At 37.4% G+C, this 18,914-nt stretch overlaps 1 protein-coding gene across 1 annotated transcript in view; it reads right to left on the bottom strand.

Moving 5' to 3' along the window:
- DCDC2 (doublecortin domain containing 2) overlaps positions 1 to 18,914 on the bottom strand; it is a 163,012-nt gene that overhangs the window by 21,761 nt on the left and 122,337 nt on the right. The gene's annotated exons all lie outside the window — the stretch shown is intronic.

Here is an 18,914-nt window from a genome sequence, read left to right as displayed (position 1 = left end):
ATGTAACCTAAATCTATAAGCTCCTTTGACTTGTTTTCCTTTGGGAGCAACAATACCTATTTTCCATACTTGAAGTAGTTTTAATGTCTTACCCCTCACTCTTCTTTTCTTCAGACCAAGGAATCAAAAGCTCACAAAACCCTGTGTCATTATGTCTGCCTACTCGCTCCAAGGCAGGTTGAATGCTTCAGCCACTCTCGCAGATGTTTTCTCTGTCCAGTTTTTAAGGATCTCCCAGGATGGAGATTTCACCTTCTCAGGAATCTATTCCACCACTTGTTACCCCTGCAGTCTAGAAAATATGTTTTTATCTTTTGTCTTAAAACCTCCTCTACTTCTCTAAGGAAAGCTTATTCCCAGGGCACAATTATTGAACACATTTCACATAAAAACACTTCATGTTGTTAAAAAATGAAATCATTCTTAATTAAATGTAAAATCTATTTTTGCATTTGTTGAGGACCAGTTATAAGTAAGACACGATGTGACACTCTTAAAACATGCACCGAGATGTAGAGCGTTCCCTGACGTCTCCTGCAGACCCCTGAGTAAACAGAGAGATAAACAGCAAAGTGCTGTAACAGGTAAGGCCTGCAGCCAGACCCTGTGGGGGCTTGGAAGACTCAGCCAGGTAAGGAAAGGAGGGAGAGGGGAGGGAAGCAGGAAGACAAAGCCAAACTCCTTTTTGTTTCTCATTAAAAAAATTTCCCTTTTTAATTACTTTTTTTGGTAACTTGATTGAATGAAGGCTCCTCCACTCTCTTTTTTAAAAACTAGGGATAGTAGAGCTACCATCACAGCTGATTATACACATTAAATTAATGCACATGGATTGATTCATTTTGAAGATGATCTACAGCAATCATTTAATCCCACACTGGATTTTCCTATCCTCCAACAAAATATTTTCATTATCTCTTTCCATTCATCAGATCTTACATGCTTAAGCAAAGCAAAGCAACTTTCATTCACTAGAATTGTCTCAATTAAATCATCCTACACGTACATGTAAATTGCAAATATACACACACAACAGGATATACTGCAAAATCATTACCAAATGGTGACTTCAGTATTGGCAACTATTTTGGATCATCTCTACAACTAATCACCTCCCGCCCTCACCCCCTGAGGATGTGGCCCAGCATGTCTGGGGATTATGTCCTGACACCGTTGTGTCTTACAGCTGAGGACAAGGATCCAGAATGAAACTGCAGCCAAAGGCTCAATGATACCAGAAGAAGGGATACAGAAACTAAAGCAGAGAATGGGGTGGTGTTCTCGCCAGCGCATGCCTGAAGTAAATGCAGGCCTTTGCCCAGGCTCTCAGCAAAGCACAGGGAGGGACCCTCCAAGGTGTGAGTCAAAAAACAATCATTCTGTCCTGAAGGAGGAGAGTGAAAGGGGGGGAATCCAAGCCTATAAAATTGGAGTCAAAGGGACAGAGTAAACCAATATATGGCTCCCCATCAAATCCTGGAACTTGGAATTCAAGGAAATAATGATAGAAACAATAAAAATAAATAAATTTTGTTTTATCCACATATGGACTTCATTAACTCTGAGAATGTGCAGAGGCAGAATAAACTAATTTCAGAAAAGGGTTATACAATTTATTAACTGTTACCTCCAAATGGTTTAAAAAGGAAAACTAGGCATGTTTGACATTCAGTTCTACCTTCTGAATTACCTTAGAAGATAACAATCACACTCATCCACAAAATGCCCCTTGAGTTAACCTCTAGAGACAGATGTTGGCTTCAGCAGAGTATAGCTTTGACCTACATACATGACTTTTTTGGATGACATTTTTGCATCCAAGTGTTGCACTTTCTTTCAAAGAAACTACAAAGAGAAACCTACCAATACAAAAGAAATATATTCTTAAATACTCACATTCAATGAGATGAATAACTATCCAAGCAGTGCTATGAATGGCTTGCAGATGTGTGTTAGAATAAACATTTCACCAGAAAAGAAGAATAAGATCGATAATCACAAATATAATGGAATTGAAAGGGCACTGGAATGGAAAATGGCAACCATAGGGATATAAACAGCAAAGAGACAATCAGCAAACCTCAACACTGTGTACAGTGGCACAGATAGAGAGAATACAGAGATAAAAGGGTTTAGCTGCGATGTGGGGGAGGGTGTTAATCATAAGTGAACTGACATGCGCGAGCCATCTTCTTCAGTAGCAGAGATAGAAATGAGGTCAGAAAGAAATTCATAGGAATAAACAGTGAGGAGAAAAGGAAGAACAGCTAAAAAGTTACTCTGTGGTAGAAGAAAGCCTATCGGGATTTAATTTTTTAACTATAAGTGCTGTATAAATTTTAAAAGTTACATGAATGACTAGGGAAAATATTTTAAATAGCATTGTCTGATGATAAGTTGTTTATATAATACATATGCATTTTAGAAAACTTGGAAGATGAAGAAAATAAACATTCTTCTAATCTCATGGACCAGAGATAACGACTAATATTTTGACAACTGACATTCTGTCTCTCCCTCCATCTCTCTCAAACACACACACACATTCATAAAACTTGGATCATACTGTATATATAATTTTAAAAGATCTTTTACTTTAAAATCACATCATGAACATTTCCCATGTTAATGAATATTATTTTAACACATAGTAAATTGCTGCACTTGCTGGTACCACATATAATTAATGCACAATGCTGAATAATAAAAAAATAAGAGTTTTTTTTTAATCCTCACCCAAGGACATTTTCATTTGCTTTTTTAGAGAGAGAGAGAGAACGAAAGAGAGAGAGAGAGAGAGAGAGGAAGGGAGACAGATGCAACAGAAGCATCGATTGGTTGCTTTCGTATGCACGCAGACCTGGGATGCACCCACAACCTAGGTATGTTTCCTGACCAGGAATCAAACCCTCAACTTTTCAGTTATGGGGATGATGTTCCAACCACTGAGCCACACTGGTCAGTGTCAAAACAGTGGGTCACTGAATAACATCATTTCATTTAAGGTCATTCTGTTATAATGTTGATGAGGAAAACACAACGATTCCCAGCTAGGGCCACTGTCTGTGTGGAGCTTGCACACTCTCCCGTGTCTGCGTTTTCTCCAGAGACTCTGGTTTCCTCCCACATCCCACAGATGTGCACATCAGATTCACTGGCATGTCTCAAGGTCCCAATCTGGGTGTGGGTGTGTATGAGTGGCCCCGAGATGGAAGGGCATCCAGTCCAAGATGGGTCCCACCTTGCATCTGGACCTGCCAGGACAGGCTCTGGCCACCTGAGACCAGGAACTAGAATCAGTAGGATAGAAAATAATGATCTGAGCTATTTTTATTCATCTCTCTTAAAAGTATGTAGAGTTCATATTTATTTCAATGTTTAACATTAGAAGTGTTTGGGATCTTTATTTAGAAGTTTGGTGATGTTTTTGTGACCAGAAATATGTCACAGGAACCTAACTCTTGTTTTTATCAATCAAGATTGTAGTAAAATTGTTTTTGTTATATGTTGTTTTGCCTAAAGTTGCAGGTTCCAAGAACCTACTGATGATGTTACACAAGGACTTACTGTATACATCATGATCTGCTATATAAAAGTCATTTCTGGGAAGCCTGAAAGGGTTGATCTTTACAGGTTTAGCATCTTGTGTTAAGGTCACAGAGACATGCACTATTTGTCTTTCCGAGTACATATCCTATGGCTTCTTTCCTGCCTTACAAGTCCTGTATCCCAAGAGTAAGCGTGGCCCATGAACACGTAAGTCCTCAATAAATTTTTATTGAAGAGAGACAAAAGACAAGTTGCTGGTTTAATCTCTTTCTCACACACTGATTGATTTCCTTCCTTCTTTATGCTCTCTACAACCCTCCAACTCACGTCTCTGCTAGCATTTAACTCTCCCTGCCATAACCTTCCCCCGGGCATGCTGACAATTAACTCTTATAAATCTTCAGCCTTGTCACCGAATGCACCTTCCACCTCTTCTTAAAGGAAGCCTCCCGGCCCAGGCTTCTCTCCGTCCTGTACCCTACCATCTCCATAACTTCAACACCCACATGGTGAGCTCTTCTGATCCCCTAACAACCCCTTCACCTCTCCCTTACCACGTATCCTTCCCACCCTGTGGAGATACTTTGGCCACAGCCCATGGACAATCGTGAACAAAGAATGCGTAGGTCAGGGAACTGTGGTGCTAGTTGTCTTATGCCTCTGCCCTCAACATCTAGTTTAGTGCCTTTACCCTTGTCACTGTGTGGCTGGCCGTAGGAATCATCTTACTCATGATTCGAACCCTATTGGCTCTACAAAATCACCTCAGGTCTCCCATCACCCCATAACTAACCGGAACCGTTTGCTTTCCCCATGCACGACTTTTCTATCACACCTACTTTTTTTTATTCATGAATTATACTTACTTTTAATTATTTTTTTTAATGATTTCTTGTGTCAGTTCTGCCCCCTTCACTACACGCCCCTTCAAGCACAGACCATAACTTTTGTCTTTTCAAGTCCTGTGCCTAGCTCAGTGTCAGCCACAAAACAGGTTTTGAAAAGATGTGTTTCAAAAAATGAATATACAAAACATTATATAAACACCAAATTTTTGGCATTGTATAGAAGGATTATTTGTAATAGAACCTGTATGTGTATACACTTCATCTGGGGCCAAGATCAGTGAGCCAGTGTGAATGTTCAAAATTATGTCAATATTCAATATGAAAATTTAAAAGCAGGCCTTAACACCACAAAATTAAAATTATTTAACACCAAAGAATTGCCAAGAAAGTCAAACTGCAATGGAAAGGAATTTGAATGATAAAATAATATGTTCCCCTTCTGTCAGTGCCACAGTAAAAAAGCAACTAAAGACACACTCCAAGGAAAAAGGCAAAGATAAAACATTAAAAATTTAAAACCCCTGTTTGCAAGGATAGATTCCATAAGAAATCTTCAAAAATATTAAGTTTTTCATCAAGGGCAATATTATTCAAGCACTTCAAAACCTTACCACTTTCCCTTTATTATTACTGCTAATAAACTTGCATAGTAAATTGGTGAATTTAGATCATAATGGAAATTGTTATTTGCAATGGTTGTATAGTTATTGTTATAGATACCTCAGACATGCTAACTGCAACACATGAGGGTAGGTACCACCTGCAGTGGGGGTGGGGGGGTAGCCTCCAAATAGAACATGGAATTAGTTTGAGCATCACTGCCTCCATCCCTCACCCACACACTCTTCCCCATGCTTTCTAATCCAACTTCTGCAGCAGCACCCCACAAGGACTCCTCCTGTCAAAATTAGCAGTGACCACAATGGTCATCTTTATATTCACATCTTACTCAATCTCTCAGCAGCTTTTAATACAGGCTCTCTCTCTCTCTCTCCCTCTCTCTCTCTCTCTCTTCCCCCCCCTCCACATATGTGTACATTCAGACACATGTCCATCTGTCTGTCCCTCCATTTCACTCTCCTGGTTTCCGCAGCTGCTTCTTCTCAGTCTCCATGACCAACCCATCTTCCTCTGTTCAACTTCTGAGTGTTGGACCACCCCAGCGTGATATCATGGGTCTACTTCTCTATACACTGTTCTTAATAATCTCATCAAGATCTTGGTTTGAACTCATCAATATGCCCATGATGCTCTAATCTATATCAGCCTCTTCATAGATCCAAAACCTTATATATCCAATTGCCTAACTTGATGTTGACTTCGGTGTCTAACAAGCACCTCGACCTCAGCATGGTCAAACCAGAACTTTGTTTCTCCACGCCAAGCCTTCTCCTCTCTATTCCTATCCCAGGAAATGGCACCACCACTCAATCCTGAAATCTGGGAATTGTCCTTATTTCCATCTTGCTCTCACTCCCTGTATACATTCCATTGCTGCCTTGTCAAGTTAATCTCCTTTTAAATATATCCCAAATCTGTAAATACCATTTCCATCTCCTCTATCAACTTGGTCTAATCATCATTATTTATTGTCTGGGCTACTTCAATAGCTTACAAATTAGTGTCTCCCTTCTACTCTTGCTATCCTGCCATTCATCCTCTGTACAGTGGCCAGGTGATGTTAATATATTTTTTAAAATATTTAGAAACTCTCTAATGTCATTCCTCATACATAGACTACAAATTTCTCACCAGGGCTTACAGAGATGTGTTCTGACACTTCCCTCCCTCTTGGACTGCATTTCATTACACTTTCCCTTGGGCCATTAAACTCCAGCTACATTCTGTTTCTGCCACAGAAAGTTCATTCCTATCTTATGGCTTTGTACTTCTTATATTCTGTGCCTGGGATTGCTCTCCCCCCTCCCCTTTTTACATAGTTGGCTGTTCCTTGTCATTCAGATTCAGGAAACCCTCCTGGTTCCAATTCCAGTAGCCACCCAGTCATTTACATCGCTCTGTTTGAATTCTCTGCCTAGCATTTCTTATTAGCTGATATTTTTCTTGTTTATTTGGTGTTTCAGCATTTGTCAGTCTCCAAGAAAGTGTAAACTCCAGGAGAGCAGGCAACATGCCTAAATCGTTCACTGTCCTATCCCTAATATGTAACTCAGTACATAGGTATTTCAAAGTTATGTGTTGAAAGAATGTAGAACAGACATTCAAAAATATTTGCTGCAGTGACGTAGAATGTAAGAATCATAGAATTTAAAAGCCACTAGCCCAGTCCATTAATTCTTTATGTTGTTGTGGGGGTTTTGTTTCAATCTGGAGGCAAGTGCTACACTTGGCCGTATAGCATTTGGATAAGAAGGGGGGAATTAAGAGGGTTAAAGTGAAAGAAGACTAGAGTACAACCTTCCATAGGGGTCAACAATATACTCTGTGTGGTAGGTAAAGTCGTAGCCCTTCCCCCTTGACCAAAGATGTCTACATCCTAATCCTCGAATATGTTACGTCGTATGGCAGATGTGAATGCAGGCTGCAAGTGAATGCAGGTTGCTAATTAACTGATCTTGAGATGGGGAGACTATCCCAGGTTATTCATGTGGATGAGATCGCAAAGTTCCTTATAAGTTAAAGGGAGAGGCAGGAGACTCAGTGTCAGAGTGATGCACTGTGAGAAAGACTTGACTGGCCTTTGCTGGCTTTGAAGATGGGAGGAGGCCATAAACCAGGGAACGGCTGACTACTTCCACAAGCTGGGAAAAGGGAAGGGTACAAATGTTTCCCTTAGAGACTCTAGTGGGAACACAGCCTGGCCAGCACCTTGCTTATATAGCCAAGCATGGACCACTTTGGAATTCTGAGCTCCAGAACTACATGATAATAAATTTGTATGTTGTTTTAAGTTACAAAGTTTGTGGTAATTTGTTACAGCATCAATAAGAAATACCATGTGTCCAAAAATTATGGTCTGCAAAGAATATTGGGGGCAGTAGCCATGGCAAATCTGTCTGATGCCTGCAGGTACTTGCTGGGTGAGGACAGATAGCTGGGCACCCTCTGCTCCCTCCTCCTCCTCTGTGGTTACTCCTCTTTCTCACTCTTTCACAAGGTGCAAAAACCATCCGAACCCCCAGCTATGCAGGTATCTGCCTTAAGAAAAGGGGTTAGAATTTTTTTAAAGGCCTCCCCCACTCTAAAACCTTTGTAATAAAAGCCATTTGCTAACAAACTAAAGAGCAAGGATAAATTTGATGCACAATACTACTTTCATTCAATTACTACACTGAGGATCAAATGCAATGCTTGGATGTACCCTGAACCCAAATTTAGCTCAAACCTTTTCTTTTTGAATCATGAATAGACACTTTAGTGTATATTACACAGTAAAGCAATAACAAACACTCTAATAAAAATAAAATGCTCCTCAATTATTTCTCACTTACCCCTTATGAATTTTATTGCCTAACAATTGAAAGCAGAGCTGGTGAGGTAGGGCAGTCATATCATTACTGTGTCGTTCCTAATAAATATGAAACTGTTTCCCCCACAGAAATGGAAAACAAATGTGTGAGCTTTTTTAGCTTTTCTGCAACTAGAACCAATGAAATGAAAGCATTTCCTAGTTTCAATGCATCCGTATTGCAATTTAACATTATAATACTTCAGTATTCTCAAGTAAGAAAAGTTACCAAATAATTAATTCATGATATATTTATGTAATTGATGATAATCAGTGATTTAGTCCCAATAATTTTATGTAAAGAACACTTTCTTACCAGAATTATTAAATATTATTTTTCAGTATTAGCAAACTATATTTTAATATGTTCAGTGTTTTAAACTGGTTGAAACTTATCAGGATAAATAAGATTTAAAAAATAACAAAATAATGCCCAGTTCTGAATACTTTATGGAAATACTAGATATCTATTAAGTGGAAGCTCTATATGTAAACAAGAAAGTTTAGTGTGACTATAAACATTTTACTATGGTTTGCTATTAAGGCTGGATCATAAAAATGTTAAATTAAAAAACAAACTGTTAATTTTAGAAAGCAGTTCATTAAACCCAGTAGATTACTGAGAAAAATGTGGAAACAAGGAGTTATATGCTTTCAGTATATAATACTCTAAGAAGAACAAAATATTTAGATCTATTTCTAAGGAAAATTATGTCCTCTTTATAAGTGTCTCATATGTTACCAGAGGCAAAATTAAAATTAAAATTGTAAGAATGTGACATAAAAATGAATTTCATTAGCTAACGTTAACATATAAACTACATTCATATGTGAAATACATTAAATTTATAATACATAACTCATCAAAGATACATATTGTTGTCATCACAACATCTTATTGAAATTTAAAACAGTAATTCCAGACAGCCGACCTGATACGAAGCAGATTTTACAATGATGAGCAAGGGGTGAGAGAGAGAGGAAGAGAGACTCACATGCCCTGCCACTTCCTCATGGGAGGATATCAGCCAAGCCTCCTTATTACAAAAATGTACAACATCCTTCTCACATTCCTCCTCTGAACTAATGTGCATTATCATTAGGAAGGATGAAAAACTAATCAAATAACAGCTAATGCTCTGAGCGCGTCTAACTTAGTACAGCAATATAATCCAAATGGTTTTTTAATCACTAATTTTCTCCGTATGTTTTGTTATAGCCCATAAACGCAAATGGAAACTCTGGAAAAACAAGTGCTTTTTTTGGCAATTTAGAATATTACATGAAAATAACTTTATCCATACACTTTTACCAAGGCTGATTTTTCTTGACTGTAGTTTGAAATATTTGGCTTTCTTCCATTCCCCGACTCCCACTCTACAGTATTGAAAATATCATCTGTTAGGCAATTGCTGTTTAAAATTCACTATTAACTATTTTTATAGACTTGATCTTAACCATATTTATTTTACCTTGACACTAAATGGGTGTAACAAAGTTTTCTAAGTGTGGGCAGAAAGCATGAGTAGGATTAGTATCATTGATTTCCCCAGATCACAAGTAATTTTGCTCTTATCCCTATATTTTATTTTAACCTTTTAGACACATTTTTGATTTTCATCAAAATCAGTACTATTCAGAGTACCAAAAATAAAGCATATATTTACTTATAATATGTAGAAGTCATGACTTCAAACTATTTTATAACATATATATATTTGAGTATAATTTCCAAAGGTTACATTAGATGATGGGACTAAAAATAATAAAGTACATCTGAGTAGGTTTACCTAAATGAGCAAGTATATACAGCTTTACTTTCTCATTTCTAATTTTGTAACCTTAAAAAAAGTATACTCCAAATTATTTTTAGTTCATCAGAGTAATGATTGCTCCTCTTTGGACCCCAATGACCTGGAGTTATTTAATAAGTGGCTTGAGATTCATGATTCCTGTTCTTAATCCTGGCTGACCTGTGTTATGTATTCCAGTCTATAAAAGAGCTAGCCATACTTTAAATACTTCTCTATTCTATAAAATGTATCATGATAACAAATGGAAGACTTGAACAGAAGTACACAGTACTCTTAAATTCCTCAATTTTTGTTCATTCACTCATTTATACGTCAATATTGACCAAGCCTCTCCATGGTCAGGCATGTGCTGGATACCAGCTATAAAAAGATGAATAATACGCTGGCCTCAAGATGCTAATTGTCTGGGAATGCAAATGGAGAAATCACAGCACAGTATGGTAAATGTAACAAGTACTATATGGGCTGTCAAAAGTGCATAGGAAAAGGTATTGGGGGTGGAAGGGGAGACAGTCAAAGAAAGCTTCTGAGAGACAGAAGCTACAAATTGGAAGAGAAACAGAATTAGTCACTGAAGAGCAGAGGGAGGGTGTTCTAGACAGAAAGATCAGTGTATGCAAAGACTTAAAGGCAATAAAGTGCATGGTATGTTTCAGCAGCTGAAAGTAGATAAACATGGCTGCAACAAGAATGTGGGACTGGGGATTGGCAGGTGAGGAGGGGAATTCTTCAGAACACCTTGTCTGATAGGACCAAGAATTTGACCTTGATGCTGAAGATAATGAAGAGCAAGCAAATGACTTCAAGCTGGAAGCAGGGCACACAGGACTGGGGGAGTATCCTGGAAGTAGCGATCCACAGACAGAGAGGGGGAGTGAGAATTCACAGCAGGGTGTGTATGGAGGGGGAGGCATAGAAGTGTCACTCCAGGCCCTCTAGGACTGTGCTGCTGAAGTGGAGATACCAGGTCAGAGTGAGAAGACCTGCTGAGATTGACAAAAGAAAGACTGGAATGTGGATAAGACTGAAGCAACAAAAGGCTGGTAGCCTGGGAACTTCAAAGCAATAAATGGGAAAGAAAGTATAGAAAGTGAGCCATGAGGTGTGAAGCACAGGAATCTGTGGTAGAGGGACAAGCACTGATCTCTTTGATTTTGGCACTACGCTAGACATGGCATGTCCTGGATGAGAGCAATGAGAGTGGGATGGAGAAGGCAGGACACATGAGAGAACTCCAGAAGTGCCTGGGTGTGCGAGGGGAGAGAGAGAAGAGTTGAAGGGGAACTCTAAACTTTATAGTTTGCGTGTCTAAGTGGTTAGAATTGTTATTTGCTAAAACAAGAGAAAGAAAAACATAGGGGTAGTAAGAAGGTAAATAAAAATTTTAATTTCGATATATTGGTTTGAACCACCTGGGAGAACCATGACAGAAACATCAAGAAAGTAGTTCGTAATGTAAGCCTGTTAACTAGGATAAAGATACAGATTAGAGAACCATGAAAATACAGTAATGTCATGAGTCTGAATGAGAACTGGAATGAGAATGGAAAATGGTTGAGGACAAAATTCTAGGAAACAATATATAAGGGATAGGCAGAAGAGAAGCAAAGATTGGAAGGAAAAATACAATATAGATAGGTAGAAGAAAAAGAAAGAGAGAAAGAAACAAACAAACAAACATCACAAGAGGGACAAGAAAAAATAAGACAGTGCGCTGTCAAGGAAGCCGCAGGAAAGTATGAAAGCCAACGATAAAGGAGTAATCAGTGTTAAAAAGTGTCCTCTAGCTTTGGCATCTCAATGATCTAGATGGTCAACTAGGTGAAGGTAATTTTAATAGAGCATGAAAATCAAGTTATATTGGGGTGTGAGAGACAAGCAGTATAGACCACTCTTTCAAGATGATTGGCTGTGGAGGAGACCATAGCCCTTAAAAAAAAACACCTAACTCAGAGGCATAAGGCCATGGAGTTAGTAAGGGATAAAAGGGGGTTAAATCCATCTCCTCTGACTCCTGTCTTCCAATGAATTTGTCACAGATGTAAGCACCCTAAAGACGTTGCTAAACCTATCTCTGTTGCACAAGTGGGTCTAAAAAAGTCCTAGCATTCTTGTAGAAACTCGAATTATTCCTATTTACTTACGGTGAAGTTAATCCAAAACAGGCCATCTTCATCTTGATAATACCAGTATAACTAGAACTGTATTTTATAAAAATACCAATCATTCTTGCTACACGGACATTCATTGGAGTTTGAACTTTAGCTAAAATACTTAAATGGATTATAGCATGGTATTCTGGCTGCTGGAAGTAAGAGGCTGTGAGCAGACAGGGCGAGAGAGAGAGAGAAACCTACACAGCAGCACCCATCTCAGGAAGCAAGGCTCCTTCAAGTCGTCTACCTGAGTTAAATCATTCTCTATATTATGGTCATTAGTAATCATTTCAGCCAAAGAAATAAAAGACTCCTTAGCTTCAGAAGACTAAACATTCATGTAAGGAATCTGATAAACAAGAGGAAAAAGTGAAACCAGGACTGTGAATTTTCAAAATCTATCTGCAGTTGGTAAACTTGAGAGGGAAGAGTAAACTAATTCTCTAAATATTTGTTTCCAAATAATATAATATATTGACACTTAAAGGATTAAATACCTAGTATGAATATAAAAATGAACTGAATATGCATTTTCAGAACTTGGTTATTAATCCCAATTATTACTAAATTACAGCTTTGATACTCTAAGGCTCCAACGTTAACTTTCAACCATTAGCCATAATGAGCTGTAAAATAGTACGCTTAACAATGCCAACACTGCTATAAGTATAAAGCAGATATCACCACTTTCAAAGCCAATCTAATGGAGAGACAGGCTCTAGTGATTCTGTGAACTGTGGTCCTCACTCAGGCTAAAGTGACATGCAGTGCAAATGTGAAAATCGGCCTCAATCAGTCATCCTAAATAAAGGGATTGGATTGTTTTTCATCTAATCTAATTGGCACAGAAAACATGTCTGAATTGTTCATTAAATCTGCTTGAGGGTGTTTTCAATTTAACTGTTTTAGCATTTTACAGATTAGTATGCCTCTCCTTGCTTTCAAATCAAAATGAGACCTCTTGAATGCTTAGCATTTGAGGTGTTTATATAGGCTCCATAGTACATTTTTAAGAGGGTGATAAATTTATATCAGAGTTGATGGCTTGCTAAAGATATAACTTAGCTTTCTTTGACTGGCAGCTAAGCTTCTCTCTTAATATAAAATAGAAGCTAAAATATATTCAATTTAGCCTATCTTCTTTGCCTATGCATAAATCCTACAATTCAAGGAACTGCTGTCAATAATGGTAGATAAAAATAAATATTTTCATAAGATATTTTTATCTGCAATATCTATTATGTTCCAAATTTTATTTAAAATAGCCTGAGATAAATCCATTTAAATGATTCTATTGAACTCTATTTTAAGATGATTATCTAATCACAAATCAACAATTGATATAGACATTGAGCTATAAAATGCCCATATATCAACTTAGTGCCATATTTGAGAGAATCAGAAAAACGTAAAATGCCAAACCATCAGTGGGAAAAGATCTCAGCCTCAACTGATGATGAGAAATATGCAAATGAGCTACAAAAGTACTATTTATTATGAAACTATCAAGAAAGAAAATTCAAGCAAATCAAGACAAATCAGCTAACATTTTCCTCACTTTGATTTAATGTTGCTCCAACAACAGGTATTAACTGAGAGTCCACCAGATTCTTAACTCTTCATTTAGTGTTATGACTTAGCGATTTACTCTACCTAGAAGAAAAATCTATGTATGCTGTATACTTACAAAGATAGGAAACATTCTCCTCTAGTATTTTAACCAATGACTGAGGTATTATTATGTTATCTAATAATTTCATTCCAAAAGGAATAATTCTGGCCCCTTAAGCTCAGAAAATGATATCTTTTAGATATCCTTGCTTACTTCTTAACTGATTATTGAGGAATACTAATAGTCTACTTGTGTTAATTTTGGGAGAAGGAAGAGAAATACAGCAATATTTATTGGATTTTTCATTAAACTAAATTTTTAAGTGTTTCCATGATATTAAGTTTGGTATAAATTAACTTTCATTTGGTTGTTATAATAATTCACATACTTCTAGTCAAGATAAAATACAAATATTGGTAAACTAAGAAAATATCTTTCATAGAATAAGTGGAAGTGTTTATTGTTCACTCAAGAAATATTTTTTCTTCAGCATTTACCTTGAGCAAGAGGTAATTAACAATAATAGTAACAATATTAATAATGATGATATGCTCATTATTGAATATTTATTATATGACAAACATCAGTCTAAGTATATTATATGTATTAACTCATTTAATATCCATTAACAGCTTTATGAAATAATTACTCATTATTATTTACAACACATATGAAGAACAGAAGTCTTCTAAATTTCATAGATAGATAGCGGAGGAAGCAGGATTCAGAGACGGCAATCTGACACTAGAGTCAAGGTTTCTAATGGCTTTACCATGCTTCTACTGCCAGGTTCTCTAATCTGCTAGTCATGACCCATTAGTGAATTGTGACATCAATTTAATGGGTTGCAACTAGTGTTTTTTTTAAAGCAATTTAAGAGAACAGAAAAAAGTTTTTGGGTCCATGACCTGCGCAGTCACAGAGGGTCACCCACTTGGCTTAATGCTGAGCCATCACCATCTTCAGATTCTTAATAATTGTATCTTTGTGTTTGTGTTTTGTAAGTGAAATCCATTGAGACAAGGGAGCACGTTCATGAGGAGAGGGTATATACACAAAATGCGTGGCCATGGTTCCTTGTCCCCATTCACATCTAGTGTTTCACAGTGCCCCGTGAGGACAGAGTTCAGGTGGGTCCACAAGGCATGGGAGAGCCTGTCGAGACTCAAAGTGAGTACGAGATAAGCATGTTGTGTCTGTATCAGAGTAACAGATGGTGGGATTGCAGACTGATCCTTAGAGGCCGTCTTTTCTCTTAAAATCAGGACTTGCTTCCAAGGAAGAAAGAAGGCAATGACATCCTAAGAAATAAGAAATACCAAGGATAATCCTGTGCTCTTTCGTACTCATGTTACTTCCCTGTAGTAGTCAATCACTTTCTGAAAATGAGGAGATAGAAGAAAGGGAAACATAAGGCCACCTGTGGCTCCTTCTCTCCTCAGAACTTCCTTACTCATTAGTAGTCTAAGGTAGAAAATATTGGTAGAACGTGTGCATGTCAAGAAATGAAATAAACAGTTCAGTTAGTTTTAGACAGTTTTTCCAGTTTTCTGATAAGAAAAAAAAAAAAAAAGTGGATATACAGGTATGAGCCAGGAAACGCAAGTTGTATAATTTTGGTCATTCTACACTTTAGTTAAATGCTCCTATATTTTCATTTAAAATTAGCATTGCACAATACAAAGATTGAATTAAAATTAGTTAAAATTTAATTTTTCTTTACTTAGAGTAGAATAATAGTAAATAAAAAGCACCATGATAAGTCAAGAAAGAGAGAGACTCTGGAAGAAGGGAAAGATATATTCAAGTACCTTTAACAGCAGTTTCCCTGTCTTGTGATCGAAATGTCCCACATCTTCCCCTGGCTGGTGTTGCTCAGTGCATTGAGCACTGGACTGCCAATCTAAGGGTCACTGGTTCAATTCCCAGCCAGGGAACATGCTTGGGTTGCAGGCCAGGTCCCCAGTAGGGGACATGTGAGAGGCAACCACACATTGATGTTTCCCTCCCTCTCTTTCTCCTTCCCATCCCCTCTCTAAAAGTAAATAAATAAAATCTTAAAAAAAAAAAAAGTCTGACATGTTCATTTTGCACTGGACCCTATGAATTATACAATCAGTCCTCTGCACTACACATAGTAAGAGTGTCTACTGTGGTACAAAATTTTTACTTCATGAAAAAAACATACATAAGCATATGGAGGGATATTGAATCATGATGTAAATTTTTCCATAGTATGGGTCACAGCAAGTTTAAAAACACTTCACTACACTGAAGAAAATAAAAAGCGTAAGAACTCTTTCTCCTTGCCACCCTGAAAGATAATTCACTTACGAGGGCAACACAGTTACCTGAATTCCTGCTCTCTGTTAGGTTCCAAAGTCCAGACTACCATACTGTGACCTAGCTTTGACTTTCCAACATGTCCCACATCTCTGCAATGAGACACCTCAACCCCAGAGGAACCAAGATGGCTCTCTCTTCCCGGCCCTCTCCGCCCCTCCCTTCAGGTAGCTGACTCCTCCTCACCTCTGTGCCTTTACTCCAGCAATCTCCTCACAGCCATGGTGCCTGTCCATTCTTCCCTTTAAGATGCAAGTCAAGGGCCACCTCCCCAGAAGTCTTTCACTTCTCTGAAATTTTCACACTTACTCTCTGGACCCTAACAGTACCACATTATAGATAATTCAGATATTGACACAGAGAGGGTATGAGATTGTTTCATACTTACTTCTCCCAAAGGCCATAACAGCTGACATGTCTGGGCTGTACCTGAGAGGGAGGAGGGACTTAGTTGTTTGTGAACACCTACTGTGTGCTGAGTACTATGCTAAACATGCTCCTCACAACACTGTATGAGGTAGGTACTTTTATCCTGCTTCATGGACAGAGAACCTGACATTTAAATAACTTGCCAAAGATTGGACAGAGCTAGGACCACAGCCAAGCTCCTATCATTACAACACTTTATAAATGACATCCCCCTTGGAAGAACCCTGGAGAAAGCATCACACTATTAAGGTGACCAACTGCAATTTATGCCAATTAGACCAAATCTGAACAAATGTTGTAAGAGTCACAGGGGATATCTATTTCATGTTTGTATTTTCAGGCTGCCTTTTAAGCTATGGATGAGAAGAAGTAAATTTGAAAGTTAAAAATGGAAATATTGACAGCAGGCCTAGGTAGAGAGGTGCAGGGTCATGGGGGAAAAGGGTAAGTAGTTGTGAGATCATTTTAGAAAAACAAAAGAGGAAAACAAAGAGAATATTCTTAAAAATTTTAGGAAAGCATGAGAAATTAAACTTTGCAGAAACAATATAGAGCAGAGAGCCTATCAATTAAAAAAAATTTCACCTCTCAGGCATAGAACACAAATCAACAGTTTGAGTCTGGTGTGCGCCTTGCATGGAGTTTGAGGAAGAAAAAGTTTTGTCTGTTTTTTGCTTAATGAATGGAAAGTCAAGAACTCTACGAATTTTTCTTTAAAAATTTTAACTATAATTGAATCTTCAACCAATGTTTTAGCATAATTCTTCCTCCAGATAATGTAAAAGTTTATTTTTCCTAACTCAGGGTTTAACTGATAAATATCCTTCCATAAAAGGCATAATTGCCAAAATAACCACAGGTTTAATACCTGATTATATCAGAAACCCCAGTGGAAATATAAATGCTAATGTGGGATATGAGTGTAACATGCACTAATACGCAGTATGAAACCATCCATAACAATTTTCTTCTTAGCTCAAAAGTGAAAAGTAAGAGATTTAATTTCAGGCAAAGGAAATCCTAAAAAACCATCTGTTTTCCTTTGATGTTCCTAAGTTTATGTACGTATTTTTTTCACTGAAAAAAGAGTTAAAAATAAGAAAAGAAGAATGAGTTGAGCTACATATGTAATAATAGCATACCCATAAGGCAGTAGAATAAACTAGAATATAAAGTAAAAACAATAAAAAACATTGAATAACTACTTAAAAAGTGAAGCCTCAGAGCTCCATCATAATCAAAGCTATTTTTATTTTTAACCATATTTGCTTATTTGAATATACAAGTATTTTCCTTTCAGGGGAGCAAATGCTGAACTTATTGTGGAAAAACAGGACTGATTAAAGTGTATATTTTTGTATGGGTACGTGTGTATAAAAAAATCAATATACATCTTTTCAAAAGACAGTGGCCAAATGAATTTAGCACACATTAATGAATTTCACAGCTGGGTTAAATGGATTCTGGCAAACTTCTATTAAAAAACTTTCAGAAGAGCTTTTAAGTAAGGAGGGAGCTTATAATATTGAAATTGTGTGTAAGTGAATTGAGTTCATTACAGATGCTATTCTAAGAACATGCACACAGTTCAATTTTATACTTAAATGTATTACATGTTCTTAAATACATTTTAAGATGCACATTTTATAACTAGATGATAAAACCACATGCAGTGGTTTAACACAGTCACAAGAGAAGCAAAGGTTGACATTTCTGCACATATGTGAGCAGGACTAACTCTATGCCAACAAAGACAGCACTTCATTGCTCCTGCTTAACTCCACCACTACAAAACTATCTTTTATGCATCAAGCATCTTCTCTCACTCTTCCAATTTATCTACTTTACAAAATTCATAGAAGTTGCAACAATTTTACCTTAATTTTGGAAAGGCCTTTGAATTGTTAGGGAAGAAACACACTGTCAAATTAATAACTAAAGAAATAAATGCACAATGAATTTTTATGTTAAATAAACAATCCATGCAAATGTTTCACACATCTGACATGTGTCTTTGATTTTATTAGCTTGCAAAAAGAAGCTATAAATTGCATTGCATAGGGATTGTGCCAGTCAGGCTGTTTGTAAGTTATCCTATGTCTGAGGACTTGCAGCAAGCAGCAATTGCCATATACTTGCCTACATAACCACCAAACTGGCACTTGCAAAGTAAAGCAAAATTGACAAAAAGAAAATAGTTAAGACTACTGTTCATTTGAAAGAGTTTAAGAGTAAAAATTACTTCAATTTCATTGTACTAAGCTTTCTCATCAATTGGAAATAAAAATGAGAAGTTGCTAATGCATTAAGCGACCTTGACACAGAGGACTGAGACAATCTGGACCATCTGCAGATGTCCATCCAGAATGCGAATTCTTAACCCCTTCAGGAAAGAAAAAAAGGGTGTGGGAAAATTTCTCCCTGACAGGCGGAGGCAGCATGGAACTGGCATCAGCAGTGTTCTCTGGGAATGGACTCTAGATCCAGCTTCACAGTTAATAAGCACTTCCGTTGGTTTACCTGTTCATTTATTTGTTTGCTCTCTAAGCACCAACTCTAAACATACCATTGCAGTTGCTCTTTCAGTGGACCCTTCAAGAAAATGGCAAAGTACTCAAGGGGGCACACCAGGTGTTCCAGAGGTCTGATGGACATCTGCTTAGGGAACAATGGGTGCACAGAGGATTGAGTAGT

This window comes from Pteronotus mesoamericanus, unplaced genomic scaffold (assembly GCF_021234165.1).
Source record: "Pteronotus mesoamericanus isolate MK-2021 breed Mesoamerican mustached bat unplaced genomic scaffold, CSHL_Meso_final scaffold_31, whole genome shotgun sequence".
Lineage (NCBI taxonomy): Eukaryota > Metazoa > Chordata > Mammalia > Chiroptera > Mormoopidae > Pteronotus > Pteronotus mesoamericanus.
Note: the sequence above shows the minus strand (reverse complement) of the source record. Positions and strands in the feature narration are given on the sequence as shown.